This window comes from Bos indicus, chromosome 15, assembly GCF_029378745.1.
Source record: "Bos indicus isolate NIAB-ARS_2022 breed Sahiwal x Tharparkar chromosome 15, NIAB-ARS_B.indTharparkar_mat_pri_1.0, whole genome shotgun sequence".
Taxonomy (NCBI): Eukaryota; Metazoa; Chordata; class Mammalia; order Artiodactyla; family Bovidae; genus Bos; species Bos indicus.
This window is the reverse complement of record NC_091774.1, coordinates 12,987,346-13,003,280: the sequence shown is the minus strand read 5'-3', so window position 1 is coordinate 13,003,280 and position 15,935 is coordinate 12,987,346. Positions and strand designations below refer to the sequence as shown.

The window sequence follows — 15,935 nt, the reverse complement described above, 5'->3', positions numbered from 1 at the left end:
CCCCTCTCTTTCTCTTTTTACTACCACAACCAGCAAATTATTTTATTTTTACTTTGGCCTTTCACTATTTTATTAGATTTTTCTTCTATTTCTAAATCAAAATCAAAGCTAAGTCAAATGCAATAACTCATCTGACCTTCTAAAGGTATTGTTGATCTTTCTTAAAGGAGTCCAATACAATTTGCCTGTCAGTACCCTCCCTCGTTTGACCTTATTGAACCTTCCATCTAATAAAGACAAAAATGGAAAGCAGCAAACATAGTGGTTCTGGAATTGGCTGAATGTATTTTAGGACTCACTTTTTTTTTTTTTTTTTTTTTTAGCCAAGAAATGTATGAATGTCAACTTTGGTTCTTTCAAAATCACTAAATTTCTAACAACAACTTTTGCTTTTGAAAAGTTCAAACAGTCATCTAGTCCAACAGTTATAAAGTGGAATTGCATTTATGACAAAGTAAAGAGTAATTGGTGAAAATAATAAATTTATAAATTGCATATAATTACATGCAGTTGGATACTGTGCTAATTTCTCTTCTGTCATGAATGAAAGCATCCCTGAGCAATATTAACTGAAAGCTCTTGTTAATCCCTCCCTTTGTCTTCTCTGCATTTAAACATGATTCACCAAGCAAACTTACTGCTGTTATGGGATAGTCAGAAGATAATTATAACTTATCAGTAATTATGGAAAAAGAAAAATAACTCATAAACTAATAATGACTGTTTTTAGCATTCAAATCTGCTACAGATGATACTTTTACTAAAATCATGGTGGATATGAAAAAAAAAATGATGGTATTATTAACACTGATTTAAAAGGTCAAAGCTTAGGTATAATTTTTAAACCTCTCTTTTGATTTATTCTCAGTATGTAAGCAATCACAAAATCCTTTCCATTAAATATATAATATTTTCTTTCTAAACATTTCTTGATTTTGTCTGCTCCTCATCGTTTCCTCTGACACTGCCTCATTCAGGTTAGACTGCACTCTTCAAACCCAGTATCCTTTCCGGTCCTGATTTGTATGTCTGGAATCCACCCTCTTGCCACTCTTGCTGCCATATCTTTCCCACCCTTCCACAACTCTTTCTTAAAATGCACTTTTCATGCCATCCTTTTAGTGTCAGATGAACCAGTGCTCTCTCAGGAAAAGGTTTTTGTGATCCCCAAGACAAGGTCAGATCTGTCTGCTATATTGTATTTTAGCACACTGTACTTTATCTTCATTGAATTTGTCATAGTTTAAAAATATTTGCTTCACTAGTTGCTCAGTTAGTATTTAATACTCCCACATAATCCTGGTATCATCATTATTTTTTCCTGTTTTTATGTGATCTAGCCATAGTGACAGGTAAATGGGAACTTAAAAGTGTCTGTTGATTGAAAGAAATGGTAAATTACTAGATGAACCATTTATATTACTATATTTTATTCAGTTAGTCACTGGGTATTTATTTTTATTATAGAAAATCAATTCCAAAGATGCTGTGTGCGTTACTAAGATTAACAAAAACTTCTCTTTAGAATAAAACAATTATTTATATGATGAAGACTAGGTGTAGTTTATAATACTTCTAATTTTCTGCACCAATAATGACTTTATGCAAACATATGTGTAGTAATTTTACTAAATATTGTCGAATTATATATAACACATACATTTGTAAATGTGTTAAAACTATATATAGCATTTATAATATATGTCACATATACATACACCCCTCTAACTTAATGAAGATGAACAAATAAACACCTTAGAAATCAGTTTGTTACTGTTGTGTGTTCAGGTATGTAAAGGCTTTATTATAAAAGCTCTTGTAAGAAGAGTACTAGGAGAAAAATTAAAATATTTGAGTACTAGTTCTAGTTTTGATCTGAAATAACTTTGGGATATTAGGGAAATCACATTTTTAAGATTCAATTTCCACATTTGTGACTTAGAGGAGTAGACTTCCAGCTATGTTAGGTCCATTTTTACTCACAGTACTTCAATCTTTCTTTAAATTGGACTAAAATTTTTATAACTCATACTTCCAAATAAACTTTAAAATATTTGAGTAAAATGAAAAGTGAACGGTGAAGATTTATACAAGTATTTTAAAATATTTAGAAAAACATGCCTTAAATCAACATGGCTTCCTTATTGATAACTTAAAACTCAATTTTATTGATTGCTGCTATTTAGTATGTTATTTTAAATTTTAGAAGAATCATTTAAGCTGAGTTTTAAAAAATATCTTTAGAATTTAACTTAAAATATGAAAAATATAATTTTGAGGTTTTCTGGGTTCCTACAAGTTAGGTCATTTTTTTTTTTTTGATTAATTAAAAAATCTCTCCAGTGGAAAAAAGAAAAAAAGGTTGAGAATGTGGCTGGATGTTTACTAGGGGGTTGGAGTTACTTGATCCTTATGAGATTTCCAACAACTTAAAAAATCAAAGCTCAGCGAGGTAATTACAAATCAAATGATTTTTTTTTTTTTAAAAAGAACAGGTATTGCTGTTCTTTTTTATGAAAGGTATTAAAATTAAACACAAAATCAAACTATGAATAAACATGCCATTTTATGTTTATATGGCTCTCATTGCCCTTAACAGGTTTCAAAAAAGAAGAAAAGTCTCAAGAGTATAAATGAACTTGACACTTTTTTTTGACATGTTTCATATTTTTAGAGGATTCAGAATATCTTCCAAATTTTTAGTTCTTCATCCTTTTTGGGAATTTCAGTAAAATTGCACTATAGGGGAACCAGGCTGACAGTTTCAGGGATGTATTTGCTAATAGCTCATTAAAAAAAAAATAAAAAATAAAAAAAAATTTATTCTCACTGGCCTTAAAACAAACATGGCTGCTTTCCCTTTTATTAATTAACATACAAAAAATTAGAGTTTGAGTGAGATTGTGATGATTATTTAGCATCTTTTGGTTCTTTTCTCAAGAAGTATCCCAGTGACAGCCTTAATATGCTTCTTAGTAGAAAACTCAGTGCCTGGCTGGGATTATGTCCAGGTTTTTGACAGCTGTATATATCATTTAAAGGTTGAAAGGTAGGAGACAGCTTCCAGAAATAATGACTACCTAGATATCCGATAGTCATCTTAAAACAATTTAGTTAGATGGAGTTGGGAGGCAGCCAGGAACTGAAATTGAAGATGCAGAAATTAATGGAATAAGATAAGGGTTGTAAATCACAAAAATTTGCATGTCATTGGTCTTACATAGCAAGAAGATTGAATGATGATTGACATATATATATATATATATATACATATTAATTTGAGAAGATAGAGATATGAATTAGCTAATAGGATATGGTCACCAGATTAAATGAAATATTAAAAGTTTTTTTTTTAATCCAGAAAATAGGGTACCTTGATGTAATATCTTGAGTTTTAAGGTCCTGTGTAAATAACCACCACTGAATAGTCAAGAAACACAGATATTTAAAAAAAAAATATAAATATATATATATATGTATACATATATATATATATATGTATATATATATGCTTATTTGGAAAAAATCTCAAAGGGTACTAGTTGAATATCAGTTCATAATGAGTCTGAGACTTTATGTATGTTTTTAAATAAATTCACACAATTATAATACCATTATTTTTAGGATTACTAAAACATTTAATGATGCTTCCATAAATTTTCCATGGTCTCTTATAAAAACAAATACATCAATAAAATTTGGGAAAATAAATGTGAAGAATTTTTTCTGAATTATGTATAGCCACATAATGTACACAACCTTTAAAATTATAAATTCTAATATCTATTATCAAACTAATAACATTATCAAATTAATAAGAAACAGATTTATAAATTATGCTCCATTTGCTGATTACATGGATTTATTTGCTTCCATTCTACTCATTCCTGGTATCAATCAAGATCAATCTATATATTTTTTTCTTTCTTCCTAAGAAGAATGTAAAAGGACATTAAATAAAGAAGAGGAAAACTCTGTATATTGGTTTCTTCTCTAACTTTAATGCGTACTGTTTCATTCTTGATATGATATGTTTGTGATTTTTGATAAATGATTGAAAAATTGTTTGGGTTCCCTATGTTTCCAACGCACTTGCAAACGTTTTCTTAATGGATGTCATACTCATTGAATCCATATCCTTCTGTACTTTGCATAGTAGTGATGCATTTTGCTGCACTCAATATGCAAGCAAATTTGGAAAACTCAGCAGTGGCCACAGGACTGGAAAAGGTCAGTTTTCATTCCAATCCCAAAGAAAGACAATGCCAAAGAATGCTCAAACTACCGCACAATGGCACTCATTTCACACACTAGTAAACTAATGCTCAAAATTCTCCAAGCCAGGCCTCAGCAATATGTGAATCGTGAATGTCCTGATGTTCAAGCTGGTTTTAGAAAAGGCAGAGGAACCAGAGATCAAATTGCCAATATCCGCTGGATCATGGAAAAAGCCAGAGAGTTCCAGAAAAACATCTATTTCTGCTTCATTGACTATGCCAAAGCCTTTGACTGCGTGGATCACAGTAAACTGTGGAAAATTCTGAAAGAGATGGGAATATCAAACCACCTGATCTGCCTCTTGAGAAATTTGTATGCAGGTGCGGAAGCAACAGTTAGAACTGGACATGAAACAAGAGACTGCTTCCAAATAGGAAAAGCAGTACGTCAAGGCTGTATATTATCACCCTGTTTATTTAACTTATATGCAGAGTGCATCATGAGAAACACTGGACTGGAAGAAACACAAGCTGGAATCAAGATTGATGGGAGAATTATGAATAACCTCAGATATGCAGATGACACCACTCTTATGGCAGAAAGTGAAGAGGAACTCAAAAGCCTCTTGATGAAAGTGAAAGTGGAGAGTGAAAAAGTTGGCTTAAAGTTCAACATTCAGAAAACAAAGATCATGGCATCCGGTCCCACCACTTCATGGGAAATAGATGGGGAAACAGTGGAAACAGTGTCAGACTTTATTTTTCTGGACTCCAAAATCACTACAGATGGTGACTGCAGCCATGAAATTAAAAGACGCTTACTCCTGGGAAGGAAAGTTATGACCAACCTAGATAGCATATTCAAAAGCAGAGACATTACTTTGCCAACAAAGGTTCATCTAGTCAAGGCTATAGTTTTCCCTGTGGTCATGTATGGATGTGAGAGTTGGACTGTGAAGAAGGCTGAGCACTGAAGAATTGATGCTTTTGAACTGTGGTGTTGGAGAAGACTCTTGAGAGTCCCTTGGACTGCAAGGAGATCCACCCAGTCCATTCTGAAGGAGATCAGCCCTGGGATTTCTTTGGAGGGAATGATGCTAAAGCTGAAATTCCAGTACTTTGGCCACCTCATGTGAAGAGTTGACTCATTGGAAAAGTCTCTGTTGCCGGGAGGGATTGGGGGCAGGAGGAGAAGGGGACGACAGAGGATGAGATGGCTGGATGGCATCACTGACTCGATGGACGTGAGTGTGAGTGAACTCCGGGAGTTGGTGATGGGCAGGGAGGCCTGGCGTGCTGTGATTCATGGGGTCGCAAAGAGTCGGACATGACTGAGCGACTGATCTGATCTGATCTGATGCATTTTGTTTTAAGTTGTAGTAAGAGACAGGGACAATAACTTTTTCTACATATAGCCAAAGCAGTGCAGGTAGAATGATGATGAGAAAATAAGCTGTATCTAGTCTACTTTTCTTGTGAAAACTTGTCCACATTTTGGTCCAGAAGGGCAATGATTCCAAATATAATATTTAAAACAAAGAAGAAAAAATTGAACAGCCCTGTGTTCAATAACTGTGCAATAGCACAACAATGTCTGTGCATTCTAGCACTAAGTTTTGTAAGTAAAGCATAAGACATAGGGCGAAAAACTATGCAAATATTTAAATGCTAAAAGATGAGGGTGTTAAAGTGCTACACTCAATAAGCCAGCAAGCTTGGAAAACTTGGTAGTGGCTACAGGACTCAGAAAGGTCAGTTTTCATTTCAGTTCCAAAGAAAAACAGTGTCAAATAATGGTCAAACCACCACACAATTGTGCTCATTTCACACACTAGTAAGGTAATGCTCAAAATCCTTCAAACCAGGCTTCAACAATACATGAACCAAGAACTTACAGATGTAAAAGCTGGATATAGAAAAGGCAGAGGAACCAGAGATTAAATAGCCAACATTTGCTGGATCATAGGGAAAGCAAGGGAATTCCAGAAAAACATCTACTTCTGCTTCATTGACTCTGTGCATCACAACAAACTGTGGAAAATTCTTCAAGAGATGGGGAAACAGACCACCTAATGCCTCCTGAGAAACATGTAAGCAGGTCAAGATGCAGCAGTGGGACATGGAACTATTGACTGGTTCAAAATCGGGAAAGGAGTATATCAAGGTTGTATATTGTCACCCTGCTTATTTAACTTCTATACAGAGTACATCATGTGAAATGCTGAGTGGGATGACAAACAAGATGGAATCAAGATTGCCAGGAGAAATATCAACAACATCAGATATGCAGATAACACTACCTTAATGGAAGAAAGTGGAAAGGAAATAAAGAGCCTCTTGGTAAAAGAAAAGGGTGAAAAAGCTGGCTTAAAACTCAGCATTCAAAAGATGAATTTCATGGCCTTTGGTCCCATCACTTCATGGCAAATATATGAGGGAAAAGTGGACATCATGACAGATTTTATGTTCTTGGGTTCCAAAATAATTCCTGACAGTGACTGCAGCCTTGAACTTAAAAGACACTTGCTCCTTGGAAGAGAAGCTATGACAAACCGGGACAGTAGATTAAAATGCAGAGACATAATTTTGCTGACAAAGGCCTGTATAGTCAAAGCTATGGATTTTCCAGTAATCATGTATGGATGTGAGAGTTGGACCATAAAGAAGGCTGGGAGCTAAAAAATTAATTGATGGTTTTGAATTGTGGTGCTAGAGAAGACTTTTGAGAGTCCCTTGGACAGCAAGGAGATCAAACCAGTCAATCTAATGGAAATCAACCTTGAATACTCATTGGAAGGACTGATGCTGAAGCTAAAGCTCCAGTACTCTGGCCACCTGATGGGAAGAGGCAACTCATTGGAAAAGACCCTGATGCTGGGAGAGATTGAGGGCAGGGGGAGAAAGGGGTGGCAGAGGATGTGATGGTTGAATAGCATCACTGATTCAATGGATGTGAGTTTGAGGAATCTCTGGGAGATGATGAAGGATGGGAAAGCCTGGTGTGCTCTAGTCCATGAAATCACAGACATGACTTAGCCACTGAACAACAACAGAGACAGGAAATAACTTTTAAGAAAAATCCACCTTAATGAGGTGCAGGTGCAACCTACACTGATAGTATGTAAACAAAAAGAAATTCACTCAAGGGGTGGAATTAAAGTGAAGCAAGGATGTATTCTAACAGGACTCACTAACTACAAGTTTTTACAGAATTATAATTGAGGGAAATTGTCTTAAGTTTACATAGTTTCACCCATGTCACATCAAACTTATCTAGATTTTTTTGAGGGGTCAAATTGTGGTTTTGAATGTATCTAACATGCATGAAGGGCAGCGGCCAAGAGGAGTTACCTGACGTGTGAGGTCAGGGGCAGCAGTGGAGAGTACCAGACTGCCATGGTGCAGGAACGGCGGAGAGCAGCTAACCTGCATCCGAGGTCGAGGGGGCGGCTGAGAGGAGATACCCAGCGTCCGAGCGCAGGGCCTGCGACAAGAGAAGTTACCCCGCGTCTGAGAGCAGGGGCGGCGGCCGGAAGGGGCAACCCCACGCCCGAGGCCAGGGGCAGTGGCCGAGAGGACCAACGCCACATCCAAGGAGCCGTGGCTGCACGGGCGCAGGAGGGCCTAGAGGAGCTATCCCATGTTGAAGGTTAGGAAGGGTGGTGGTGAGGAGACACACCTCATCCAAGGTAAGGAGCAATGGCTGCACTTTGCTGGAGCAGCCGTGGAGAGATATCCCACGCCCAAAGTAAGAGAAAGCCAAGACGGTAGATGTTGCATGAGGGCATCAGAGGGCAAACACACTGAAATCATACTCACAGAAAACTAGTCAATCTAATCACACTAGGACCACAGCCTTGTCTAACTCAATGAAACTAAGCCATGCCTGTGGGGCGACCCAAATTGGGCGGGTCATGGTGGAGAAATCTGACAGAATGTGATCCGCTGGAGAAGGAAATGGCAAACCACTTCAGTATTCTTGCCTTGAGAACCCCATGAACAGTATGAAAAGGCAAAATGATAGGATACTGAAAGAGAAACTCCCCAGGTCAGTAGGTGCCCAATATGCTACTGGAGATCAGTGGAGAAATAACTCCAGAAAGAATGAAGGGATGGAGCCAAAGCAAAAAGAATACCCAGCTGTGGATGTGACTGGTGATAGAAGCAAGGTCCAATGCTGTAAAGAGCAATATTGCATAGGAACCTGGAATGTCGGGTCCATGGATCAAAACAAATTGGAAGTGGTCAAACAAGAGATGGCAAGAGTGAATGTGACATTCTAGGAATCAGAGAACTGAAATGGACTGGAATAGGTGAATTTAATTCAGATGACCATTATATCTACTACTGCGGGCAGGAATCCCTCAGAAGAAATGGAGTAGCCATCATGGTCAACAAAAGAGTCCGAAATGCATTACTTGGATGCAATCTCAAAAACGACAGAATGATCTCTGTTCGTTTCCAAGGCAAAGGATACAGTATCACAGTAATCAAAGTCTATGCCCCAACCAGTAACACTGAAGAAGCTGAAGTTGAACGGTTCTATGAAGACCTACAAGACCTTTTAGAACTAACAGCCAAAAAAGATGTCCTTTTCATTATATAACACTGGAATGCAAAAGTAGGAAGTCAAGAAACACCTGGAGTAACACGCAAATTTGGCCTTGGAATGCAGAATGAAGCAGGGCAACGACTAATAGAGTTTTGCCAAGAAAATGCACTGGTCATAACAAACACCCTCTTCCAACAACACAAGAGAAGACTCTATACATGGACATCACCAGATGGTCAACACCGAAATCAGATTGATTATATACTTTGCAGCCAAGATGGAGAAGCTCTATACAGTCAATAAAAACAAGACCAGGAACTGACTGTGGCTCAGACCATGAACTCCTTATTGCCAAATTCAGACTTAACTTGAAGAAAATAGGGAAAACCACTAGACCATTCAGGTATGACCTAAGTCAAATCCCTTATGATTATACAGTGGAAGTGAGAAATAGATTTAAGGGACTAGATCTGATAGATAGAGTGCCTGATGAACTATGGAATGTGGTTCGTGACATTGTACAGGAGACAGGGATCAAGACCATCCCCATGGAAAATAAATGCAAAAAAGCAAAATGGCTGTCTGGGGAGGCCTTACAAATAGCTGTGAAAAGAAGAGAAGGGAAAAGTAAAGGAGAAAAGGAAAGATATAAGCATCTGAATGCAGAGTTCCAAAGAATAGCAAGAAGAGATAAGAAAGCCTTCTTCAGCGATCAGTGCAAAGAAATAGAGGAAAACAACAGAATGGGAAAGACTAGAGATCTCTTCAAGAAAATCAGAGATACCAAAGGAACATTTCATGCAAAGATGGGCTCAATAAAGGAGAGAAATTGTATGGACCTAACAGAAGCAGAAGATATTAAGAAGAGATGGCAAGAATACACAGAAGAACTGTACAAAAAAGATCTTCAAAACCCAGATAATAATGATGGTGTGATCACTCACCTAGAGCCAGACATCCTGGAATGTGAAGTCAAGTGGGCCTTAGAAAGCATCACTATGAACAAAGCTAGTAGAGGTGATGGAATTCCAGTTGAGCTATTCCAAATCCTGAAAGATGATGCTGTGAAAGTGCTGCACTCAATATGCCAGCAAATTTGGAAAACTCAGCAGTGGCCACAGGACTGGAAAAGGTCAGTTTTCATTCCAATCCCAAAGAAAGGCAATGCCAAAGAATGCTCAAACTACTGCACAATTGCATTCATCTCACACGCTAGTAAGTAATGCTCAAAATTCTCCAAGTCAGGCTTCAGCAATATGTGAACCGTGAACTTCCTGATGATCAAGCTGGTTTTAGAAAAGGCAGAGGAACCAGAGATCAAATTACCAACATCCATTGGATCATGGAAAAAGCAAGAGAGTTCCAGAAAAACATCTATTTCTGCTTCATTGACTATGCCAAAGCCTTTGACTGTGTGGATCACAATAAACTGTGGAAAATTCTGAAAGAGATGGGACAATCAGAACACCTGATCTTCCTCTTGAGAAATTTGTATGCAGGTGAGGAAGCAACAGTTAGAACTGGACATGGAACAACGGACTGGTTCTAAATAGGTAAAAGAGTACGTCAAGGCTGTATATTGTCACCCTGTTTATTTAACTTATATGCAGAGTACATCATGAGAAATGCTGGACTGGAAGAAACACAAGCTGGAATCAAGATTGCCGGGAGAAATATGAATAACCTCAGATATGCCAATGACACCACCCTTATGGCCGAAAGTGAAAAGGAACTCAAAAGCCTCTTGATGAAAGTGAAAGTGGAGAGTGAAAATGTTGGCTTAAATCTCAACATTCAAAAAACTAATATCATGGCATCTGGTCCCATCACTTCATGGGAAATAGATGGAGAAACAATGGAAACAGTGTCAGACCTTATTTTTCTGGGCTCCAAAATCACTACAGATGGTGACTGCAGCCATGAAATTAAAAGACGCTTACTCCTTGGAAGGAAAGTTATGATCAACCTAGATAGCATATTCAAAAGCAGAGACATTACTTTGCCAACAAAGGTTCGTCTAGTCAAGGCTATGGTTTTTCCTATGGTCATGTATGGATGTGAAAGTTGAACTGTGAAGAAGGCTGAGCACTGAAGAATTGATGCTTTTAAACTATGGTGTTGGAGAAGACTCTTGAGAGTCCCTTGGACTGCAAGGAGATCCAACCAGTCCATTCTGAAGGAGATCAGCCCTGGGATTTCTTTGGAAGAAATGATGCTAAAGCTGAAACTCCAGTACTTTGTCCACCTCATGGGAAGCATTGACTCATTGGAAAAGACTCTGATGCTGGAGGGATTGGCAAGAGGAAAAGGGGACGACAGAGGATGTGATGGCTGGATGGCATCACTGACTCAATGGACGTGAGTCTGGGTGAACTCCGGGAGTTGGTGATGGACAGGGAGGCCTGGCCTGCTGCGATTAATGGGGTTGCAAAGAGTCGGACACGACTGAGTGACTGATTTGAAAATAACTTTATAAATAAATTAAAATTGATAAGGTATATTTTGGCTTGAAAATTTATAAGGGATAATTCAATTTTTACATTATCCAGTTCTAGCATGTTGCTAGATATATTCACCAATTTGGCTGATAATGTTCAATTGGTTTTCCATAGTTTCCAAGAACAGTATTTAGGAAAAAAAATTATGCAACAATCACTTTAATAAAACTCACTCTTATTTGGGGATTCTTATTTTACAACATTTCCAACATACAACTAATGCAATGAAATTTTCTCCACAGTTGTTGCCAAAAAATAACAGGAAAGTGTTTAACCTAGAATGTGGAAATGAGGAGCAATGTTGGCATTTTAAAGGGGGAAAATACATTTGTTGGAAATACATTCCACATAGGTCTCAGGGAACTTATTTTGAGAGAAATTTGAAGAAGATGTTTTCAAGAACCACTAAAAATTCACTGCTTACATGTTTCATACAGTATGTCATTTTAAGTTTATTTTGGTTTCCCTCATGTGCTTTGTTGGTATTTCCCCTACACAAGAACCTGATGTTTTCATTTATCATATTTCTCCTATGATTTACTTTGAGAATGTTATGAAACACAGTATTTTTATCTGTTACATGAAAACCACTGTTTATTTCCCACTTTCTTATTTGAGAAAAAAATAAATGTACTATATGAGTTTAACATGTACATTTTTGACACTAATAATCAAGTTTAATTCTACTATGTAACATCACAGCATCCTATCTCTTAACATCTTCTCTCTTAGTTTGCATTAAAGCCCATAAAACTAGCTCACATCCATATTTTCCCCTACTTGTGTTAGTATTTAAGAGCCAAACATACTTTCTTCATGTATGTAACTGTCTGGATAGGCTACATTATACTTTGGAAACAAACAAAGCCAAACTTTCATTTGCTTAAAATAGCAAAGGACTATTTCTTTATTTCTAACTCATGGTATATGTTTTTGATATATATGCCAGGGATTGGTTGATATCTTTTTGTGTGTTTCGTTGTCTTCCTCACATTGGGGACCAGCATAACAAAGCAAAGGCTGTCACAATTTGGAATACTGACAGCTACCTTGGTAGGCAATATAATAAAGCATAGCAAACTGTATGTTCATTAACTTACAAAGTGGGATAAAAAGCTGGAATATTATTGAATTGTCCAAATTACCAACAAAACATGTAAACAAAAACACTATTTGTGAATTAATGATTTGTCTCTAGTATCAACTACTCAAAATTTCCTGTGTGCATGTATGCATGAGTGTGTGTGTCTAAAGAGAGTGAGTGCATCTAAAGAGAGAGGGTGCCAGAAGCAAAGAGAGGCATCTGCCATTTACTGGGACACTTATCCTGAGGGCACTAGGTCCAGAGAATATATCTGAAAAATGTGGCATATCCCAATTATTGTTTATGCTTTGTCTCAGAGTTCATGAGTTACATTTGTATTAGCCAAACTCGTTTAACCTAGGCAAGTAATATCAGCCTGCCCTCTCTCCCCCTTCAACTCATCTATTCTTATGCCCTGGAGCTTGCCAAGGGGGGGCACTTTCTATAATGGAAAGTTCAAGTCCATCTGGAGACATTCCTCAGGGAGTTCTAAAGAATGGAATAGAAGGGAAGATGGATCCAAAAGATCACAAAGGCCCCACATAGAGATACCAACATAATAAAAAGGCAAATAAACCATAAACTAAAGTCAAGGTATTGTTTCAGTGTATCTTCCCCCAAAGCTACCATCCTTAGCAACAATGAAAATCATGATCTAAATTTGCCAGTGATGCCTATCAGAGCTCCTTCTCTATCTGGGCTTTGAAAATGTCTTGGAATTTGGAGGGGTTGTTTAAAGTTCCCTGCATTTGGTTTGAGTCTAGCCTATTAAAGCATGGAAACATACTTGACATATGCTACCTCTTAACATAAAGGGCACACCTTGACACACAGTGGGTTCAGAAACTCCTCGGTAAATGGAATGCAATTAACCTGGTGTGATAGGAAGCTAAGGAGGACAAGGGCAGACAGGGGTGACAAAAAATTCATGAGCATCAAGGAAAAACTTGTATACGAATACCATTAACCTGAGAGGTTCAAGTCTTGACTTTTCAGAATTAATCTTGGTGCCAGCACTCAGTTAGGTGCTCAGTTTACCTGTTAGTCCATAGACATATAGTGAATATTTCCTGGAAAAATACTGAATATTTTATTTTATTTTTTCTCATATATTCTTTTTTTTAAATTTTATTTTATTTTTAAACTTTACATAATTGTATTAGTTTTGCCAAATATCAAAATGAATCCATCACAGGTATACATGTGCTCCCCATCCTGAACCCTCCTCCCTCCTCCCTCCCCATACCATCCCTCTGGGTCGTCCCAGTGCACTAGCCCCAAGCATCCAGTATCGTGCATTGAACCTGGACTGGCATCTCGTTTCATACATGATATTTTACATGTTTCAATGCCATTCTCCCAAATCTTCCCACCCTCTCCCTCTCCCACAGAGTCCATAAGACTGTTCCATACATCAGTGTCTCTTTTGCTGTCTCGTACACAGGGTTATTGTTATCATCTTTCTAAATTCCATATATATGCGTTAGTATACTGTATTGGTGTTTTTCCTTCTGGCTTACTTCACTCTGTATAATAGGCTCCAGTTTCATCCACCAATATTTTAGATTCTCCTTTCTTGTGGTTCTTACTCTATCCCTTTTGACATCCCATAACAGAAAGTTTTGTTGTTGATAATTTAGGTTTTAAGCCTTCTGGCAGGATACTCCGTGTGGTTTCTGCCTGCTAAATAATTTAATTGAGATTAGATTAGACTGAAATAATTAGATTGCCTAGATTAACACAGTTATGTAACCAGCCTTAGCATCCCCTGAAACATGAAAACAATGAGAGTGAATCTGGAAAAAAAGAAACAAGAACCACCACCCCACCCCCACCCCTCCAAAAAAGTTGTTGCATGCAAAATCATAATAATTATTTTCTATGATTTACAGACGTCCTTTCAATTTCATATTTTATTATTAGTATTGCAAGATTTTCAGTGCATGGTGTTTTAAAGTTATAACAATAATTTGTATACTTTAAACTGTAGGTAGTGATGCAATAGATAAATAAAATTTTAAAAATCAAGTTTTCATAACAACAGCAGTTCACACAATTAAGCCAGTAATTCACTGAACTGCATCTTTTCCAAATTTCAAGCTTTGACACATCATGGAGTAACTTAATAGCCTACTGTTTTCACATCCTTGTTGATATCTTAAATTAGTCAAACATCTGTTACCCCAGTGAAATCAGATATCTATTTCAATACATTTCTTTTCAGCATTGCAGTTGTGATATGATTGCGTTTTGTGTTTATAAATTTACATAAATGAAAAGTCTTTATCTAATCTTTTCCAGTCATTTTTTCTCATGTTTGTATTTTAATAAAAGTTAATTATGAAGGGTTGATTTTCAAATTTATCTAAAGATATATTCTCTTAACATTTCTATATACCTCCTTACTCTCTCTCTCTCTCTCTCTCTCTCTCTCTTTTTGCTGTAAGAAAACCATACAAGTCAAAGAAAGGAGTTAACTGGTGGTTTGATAGTCTCATTAAATACTGGCTTCTGTGTCATTTTTCTTTTCAACATGAAACCAAAAACACAGGAGTGAGTTTAAGGGATCTGGATAAACTTTAGCCAGAATATTTCTAAAATATTAACACTTTAATGAGAATATAAAAAAAATATTAAGAAAGACAAAAAAACACTGAGCCTCAGTTTAACTAATTTGTTAACAAAATGACTCTAGACAATACACTTTTCATTAAGCTATGATTTTTAGTAGCATAAAAGTGAAACCTGTAAATACTTTCCACTAAAGTAAATATATTTCTTAAATTGTAAGCCTTAGGGAAAATATTTTGAAATGTACTTATTTTTATATCATGCTAAAGAGCTCTTGGTTGATATACTTTAGATTTAAAAATTTAAGCTGACAGAAGAGTGACTGGTATGAAAAGGAAAGAGATATCCTTCTTTAAATTTTGTTCACATGACATATGATTGTCTAATGGACTATCCTTCAGTGCTAAATCTTTTCTCTTATTATTGCTACCTTTTTTATCATAGAAGGAGAAAAACAGGCAATTTAAAAAAAAAAGTCATTGCATATAGCTATGAATGATTTGAAGTTCAGAAATTCCCCTTTTCCGGAAAAATAAACATTAAAAAATTGCATTAAGTATTGATTGTATGAAAGCAATAACTTTAATATAAAAACAAATATTATTTAGGATTTGTAAATTCTCAATAAAAATTATCAATATGTTTCATCAATTAAAAATGGTTATTTGAAAAGGCCTAAAAATACAATGATGTTTGACACATTTAACAGGAACACAGAAGATTCTAAGCAGCAAATTTACTCTGTTTATTGTCTATAGAACAAGAAACATCAATTATTTTGTATTTGCCTCCAAGAATTTACTAAAAGACTAAAGGGCGGATAGAACTGGGAAAAGTGACTGTCAGAGTGAGTGGTTTAAAATAGTTTTCATTTATATTTATTTATATTAAATATCATTATGAATAATCTTATAAAAACATGCTTAGGAAGATATTATCACTGATAGGTGAAGGAACTCATGTTTGCATTTGAGCACATAGTCAAAGACAAGGAGAGATTCTACCTGAAACCA

The 15,935-nt window shown here is 36.3% G+C and overlaps 1 pseudogene; it reads left to right on the top strand.

Moving 5' to 3' along the window:
- Window positions 1–7,613: 7,613 nt before the first annotated feature.
- The window catches only part of LOC109568774 (peptidyl-prolyl cis-trans isomerase A-like), a 158,296-nt pseudogene continuing 149,974 nt past the window's right edge, over window positions 7,614–15,935 (top strand).